A 6985-nucleotide genomic window follows, 5' to 3' on the forward strand; every position below is an offset into this window, starting at 1 on the left:
CCCAGGATGATTTGTGACAGTCTGGAACAGAGGAGCCACTGACTGCCTGGCTCTGTGAACCCCAGCTGGGTTTGCAAGTGGCTGAGGCACAGCAGGATGAGCAGTTCCTGTCACAGGCCCTGACACAGCCTGCAGCTGCAGCACAGAGGAAACAGCCACCTTCCAACTAGAGGAAATGGATCTTAAGAAAACAACCAAAACAATTCCAACACTGTGCTACTTTTGTACTTTGAAATCAGAAGCACTCCTACGCTATTTCGAATTAAATCCACACTGACCTTTATATGTTGAAGCACGCATTTGCATTCTAAAAAAAAAAAAGTCAGTTTTCCTTGTTGAACAACTAAAAGCAATCTTTCTGCTGCTTTCCTCTCCTTTAGAAAGAATTACTTTCTCAACTACAGATTCCCTATTATGTGTGGCAATTATGGTGAGAGTGATTAGCAGTGATAAGAGAAATGAAATCTTTCAGGAGGCTGTTGCTTCCACGACTGTCACCAGCAGCTGCAGCTTGGCAGGGGGCAGCAGAGGCCATCGAAGGGACTGAAAATGTACACAAATACAAGGAAAAAATAACCCTGACATTGTCCCTTGCTGGATTCCTACTCTATCTCCAAAACAAAACAGGTCAAGGAGAGATCCAGGCAGTGACACCTCAGATTTCTCCAGGTGAAAGACGCCAGGCATCTTTTCTTCCCTAACTTCCCTGCTTCCACTGACACTCCGTGTACCTGCTAAGAAACAGGAATGTGCACCCTGCACAGCTCCTGGTTCTTCTGAAATGAGTAGTTCAGATGACAAAACTTACTTGAAGATGCTCAATCTACGCAAAATCAAGGCAATGACAGGATGTTACTTATAGAACAACATCAGACTGTAAAGAAAGTATTAATAGCAAACACGTAACATCAACAGTCTGCATTTCATCCCTGATCTCAAAGCCTTTTATGTAAGTTGATAAACAAAACTATTCACAATTTATACAGGGAACTACTGCAGTGCAGTGACGTTAAGGAACTAAAATTCACCCACTGAGTCAGTGTCAGGAGCAAGTACAGACAGACAACTTCTGCTCCCAGCAGCAGATCGTGATACTTCATTCACTAAATGCTTGAGTCAGCACAGATAATTTATCAGCCCTAAAGGCCAAATCATTCTTTGTGTATATGAAACTAAGGCTCCTTATTCCAGCAGGTACTTGGCTGTACACAGGAGGGCTCAGCCTGGCCCTGTTGAGTTGGTATCAAGCAGTCAGGAAGGCAAAAGCGTATTTCAGTTTTCAGGTCAGAGGGAGAAGATGACAGATTGGGAGTTGCAGTGCAAAGAAGAAGCAGGGATCAGCTGAGATACCCTTGTGTCAGGAAGCTTGCACAGTAATGCAGAAATGTTTCTGTGGCTCTTTTATTTGTTGACATCATCTTTGCTGAGTGCATGAAGGTAGCAATAAACATGCATTTCAGGCATTTTGCCTTTGTTCTAGGTAATTTCAGGCTGGCAGGTCTCCTTTCAATGCGTGCTGGCTGAATCACAATGAAGGCCTTCTCCAGTAATACTTTATACTAAAATAATCCAATTAAAAAGAACTTAATTGGTGTGCAACATTCCCTACAATTTCAACATTTTAAAAATGAATAGTCTCAGTAAGTACCAGATGGTGACACGCACTAATTAATCAGGCCTGCTCAATGAACGAGCATATGAAAATGAATGTACCTATTAGACAAGTGTTTGCAATGCTGTGTGCTGCAAAAATCTGCCCCCACTGAAAGGCTGGGATTTTCCTGAACTGGGACCAGCACCTGCTGGTCTCCTCTGGGATCACCCCATCCTGGCACAGGTTTCCTTGGGTTTGTCCTCTTCCAGGGAAAATCCATTTACCTTTAGTGCAGCTGTCCCTGACAACAGGGCTGCAATTTTTATGCTGCAGAATAAACTGCATTGATCAGCCTTCTCCGGCACCAGTCCAGCCAGGGCTGCTGCACAACCACAAACCTCTCACCACTGCCAGGCCTGTCCTCAGACTGAAAAAATCAGCAGTGGGAATTCAACCTGGGCTTCCTACACGGGAGAGCCCAAAGGCCACAAAACCACCAGGGCTTTGTGGTTTGTCTGAACCACTTACAGGCATCTGGACACTCACTGATCATCATAAACGATGGTGCAAGTCTCACACAGCAGGGAAATAGTGATGGATGTTCTTTGCCAGGATATGATTTCTGTTTCTTTTAAATTTTAATGTAATCATAAACATTTTAAGAGACTGTTTTAAAAAGCAAAACTCATGCAGGACCTGCTTGGGTGACAGCGGGCTGTGGAAAAGCTCCCAGACAGTGTCAAGCACTCACTTCACTCAGCGTATGCCAGGAAAACCCATGGAACTAAAGAATGGGAAGAAGCAGGATGGACTGGCACAGCTTTATTCCCAAAGTGAAGGATATTTGCTAAACAGCAGCTCACAGAAGTACCAAGCCAGGGCTCTGACTCTGGCAGAATGCACAGATGGACATCTCCATAGATGCTGGCCATTACCACTTTTGATAAAAATGAAAAGTTTTATCTTGCTGCAGATTGGTTTTTATTTCCTTTTTTACTATCTGACACTGAATTTTCTCTCCTGTAAAAAGAGCTCAAATGACAAAAATATTTCATAATACTAAGTAAGTGAAGGAAAACCTTAAATAGAGGTTTTTTTCCCTCCCTAAAACTTGCAAGGATAAAACATGATAGAAATAACCGATAAACTGGAGCAAAAACCTGCCCAGAGCTACACAATCTGTGATGCTTCAGAAGAAAACAGGCATTTCTTTGCAATTTACCTAACCCAAAGAGATAATGCCACAGAGCAAGGAAAAGGCAAGAAATATCCTCAGGATGTGCCCAGGTACTCTGAATAGATTCTGCATCATCACCTGGGAACACACAGCTGGAATAAGGCCAAGATCTGTGCTTTGGTGCTGAGGCCCAATGGGCCAGCCAAGTCAGGTATTTGAATAGGAACTCTTTTGAGTCCCAATAATAAGAATTCTTGACATTCTTAACTGGAGATTTTTTTTCCTTTTGGAAAAAGAAATAATCACTTAGCATTAATAAAATTTTAAATTTATTTGGTCCGTTTAGACATATAAAAATTCTTATAATGATCACTCAGATAAGGTGTCACAATATATTCTTTAGGAACAGTTTTTTATTTACATGGAAAATTGATTTTTATTTTCTGTTTTTAAAAAAGTGAGGTAAGCCAAACTATAAATTGTTTGCTTTCTGAAAATGGCTGTACAACATTCTAAGATCTAGCAGCAAATTATGGGTAAGCATACCAGCTGACAGGAAAAAAGCACAGTAATTATAATTTCAAAAAAAGTATCCTTAATTCCAGTGCATTTCAGTTTCTCCCAACTCTATTTAAGGAAAACTATGAGAATTAAACCCTTCACAGCATATTAAAAGTGCACCTGTATGACTGTATCTTGACCAATCTAATTATCTTTGATTTACCCTTCCTGGGCTCACTTGATATTCTGCCCTTTGATCTTTGTTCCTTTTGTTTAAGCACGTGCAAACGCTTGTGGAGAAGAATGAACTTTACCAAACCTCTCCAGAATGTGCTCGAAACAAACAGGAAAGCAATACCTGAGGAACATTATTGTGCTTTTACAATCAGAAACCTGGGGACAGTTGTGGTTATCCTTCTGCTGAGCACAGCTTGAGAAGGAAAACAGGGTGGATCATCACTGGATTGTGAAGCCCAGCAATTCTGCAACCTCTGGTTGCTGAAACCTCCCTCCCCTGCACTCCTGCAGGTGCTGGCCCCAAAGATTTGAGTGCTGAATACCTGATACAGCAAAACCCACAAGTGTCAACCCCCCGAGCCCCCCCCAAAAATCCATTTAGTTTAGCAAACAACTTAAGGATAGCAAAATACAAAATAGCATTGGAAATGATGGGAAAGAACTGACTAAAAAGTAACCAAAGACACACTGAGGTGCCAGGGCAGGTGACTCAGGAGGGAAAGATCAGCTACAACATCCAGGCTGCAGCACAGTAGGCACCCTCCAGTGGTCTCAGTCCCCGCTGGGAGCCTTAGGAGTCATTGAATAAAGACTTGGCAGGACTAAGTTTAAAAATTAACCACTATGAGCCATTATTAAAAAATGAGGCATTAAAAATAACCGACAAATTACGAGCAGCAACACAGAAGGGATGGACTGTGCAGAGCCAAGAATTGTGGAGAAATTCAGGAACCAGGTGGCTGAGCTGTGCAAAATTCCACAGTCCCTTATCAGAGCCAGGCATCAGCAGAGCACAGGGTAAAGGGATCTGCTCTTCATTGTGACTTCTGGGAAGGAAACCTGCTCTTCCTACCAAACAATGATCCAACGGGCAAAAGAGAAACAGCACAATTTTATTTTAAGCTTTTCAGAAGTTCTCCCCAATTCCTAATAGCAGGGCATGCAAATGGTGTCACAGCAAACACCAGGCAGCCAGCAAATTACATGCTTTCTGTCTGAGAAAATCAATGACATGATTTACTGAGTATTGTGCTCAGTTCTATTTATGACATCTCAGGAAGAAATGCTGCATAAAACAGCCACAAAAATATTTTAATATGGAAAGCTTTTCATCCCTTCAGTGAAACAAAAAGATTAGGATAGTTTAGTTCAGAATTGAGACAAATCAAATAATATAATGGTATATTAAATGATCCGTCACATAAAGAAGACAGACTGGGTGTTCCCATTTAGTGTCTATCTAAAAAAAAAAAAAAAATATAAAAAGCAATAAACTCAGTGCAGCATATTTACATCTCCAGAAAGAAAATTATTCCACATAGAACATTTCCTGAAACAAGCTGGCACTGAGATCAAGGGGTCAATGGGTTCAGAGGAACAACCAGACATTTGTACATGGGATGAGCTACTGACAGTGGTATGAGGTGGGGTAAACCCAAAGCTCCCAGTTTCAGTGCTTCAAAGCATTTCAGTGGAGAAGAGGATTCACTCATGACCAGATTGCTCCTGTGCTGTCTGGAGAAGTCTGGGCAGGGTGAAGGGCAGGCTCTGCTGGAGGCTGGGTTTGACCGCTCCTCCTCTCAGCAGATCCTGCTCTTGACTTTCAGTGGTTTTAGTCTGATACAGCAGAAGAACCCCATAGTGCAGGAACACTGATATCCCATCGTCTCCCACTGCTAAGGTTAGGCCCTTCTCTCCTCCCACACTCTGTCACTGTTGTCCCAGACTTGTAACTCAGTCCTGGACCTTCCCTTGTCTTCATTTCTACCTTTGTGACTCCATGTTTGATATTGGGCAAAGCTGGGGCCTCAGGCTGGCAGGTACCTGGGCCAAGGAATGTGTCACACCAACAGCTCCTGCAGGCATCTGCACAAATCCACAGCAATGTCCAGCTCAGGCAGAGGTAATTAGTAATTAGCAAGGTAAGGAAGCCAGGTGCAAAGAGATTACTAAAGATTTGTACTGCTTGAAGCTTGTCACACTACAGGATAGAAAAACCAGGGTAAGGTTACAGAGAAATGACAGAAGAGGGATTTTTCTCTAAAAATAACCTCATCAATTTAACTTTTGAAGACACATGCATTACTAGTTTATGGTGGAAAATATAAATAAAAATAAGTCCTATACTGCTATCTCATTCATTGTGTGGTAGAGCAATGCCTGGAAAGGGCCTGAACCTCCGTAAAATCTCCTCCAGTTTCCCATTCCACAGCAACCATCTCCTCCCACTGCCATCTGCTTGGTGCACTCATTTAGCCTCATTCCTCACATCTATGATCAAAGACAGACACTCTAATTTGAGGGCCTCTTTGATAATCTTGAGAAACTAGCTACAGGTAATTTTTTGACCATCAAAGCTGGTTCCAGCAGCTTACTCTCACTCAGGCTACTCTTCTAATTAGGGTGTCATTTATTCATCCCAATAAACTACTTCACCAGGCAAGATGAATGTAAGAAATTTTAATCTGCAGTCGTAAGCCAGAGAAATTAAATGAGTGATGAGCTCCAAGTCAAAAGGTTAAAGACATTAATGTTTACTACTGTTGAAGTTTACAACAGATAATTTCTTTGCTTATTCTACTTATACTTTGCCTAAAATCCATCCCCATAAAATGGCAAGCCATCACTGATAAGAATGTTATTAGGGATAAAAAGCACCAGCACAGATGAAATTCAAAAAAGGAATTAGGACATAGTGGCATTGGATGCTTTTAGCATACACAGTAAGAATTGATTTTTTCCTTATTCTGATGATTAAGTGTTGTGCCTGCCAGCCCACAACAGCCCAGTGTTCCAGGCACATCATGGAGGCTCTGTGCAGCCCTTTCCCTTCATGGGGACAGAAAAGGACTAAACCTAGGGCCTCTCACAGTCAGCAATCAGCTTTTTAGGTTACCAAAAGAGACAAGATGTAGGGCAAGAAAAGATGCCAACAAAACCCCAGTAATTTATTTTAGTTCTCAAAACCTGATTGCATACTTTAAAATAATCCATACATGGAAAATGATGCATCATTAAATACAATCAAGGACAGAATCAGAAAGGAAATGCAACAGAAATCCTGCGTTAGTTTTTATCTTTATAGTCAATGACTGGTTCTTGCAGCTGGAGGATTTGTTCAATTTACTCCATGAGAGAAGAAATACCCTTCATTTTCATAGACAGATGTTTAAACCTATCAAGTGCGTAAACCACTGTAATTTTTAGCCAGTGCTGTAAGAGGAGCAAGGGGAAGCAGGAATCACTTGCTGCTCCAGGCAGGAAAACCCTGCCCTTGTTGCCCATGTGCTCCGGGGCAGCAGGAGCAGCCAGCTGCATCCGGCCACCTAAAAACCAGAGGTGGCTTATCACAGAGCCCAGGGCTGCGGGCCAGCCTGGCACAGCCCTGCCCAGCCAGGCTGGCCCGCACCCCTGCTAATTCAGAGGCTGCTAATCATACCTGGGAATGCCGAGCTTGCAGCCCGGCCAGCGCTCAC

Source organism: Cinclus cinclus, chromosome 13 (assembly GCF_963662255.1).
Source record: "Cinclus cinclus chromosome 13, bCinCin1.1, whole genome shotgun sequence".
NCBI classification, from domain to species: Eukaryota; Metazoa; Chordata; class Aves; order Passeriformes; family Cinclidae; genus Cinclus; species Cinclus cinclus.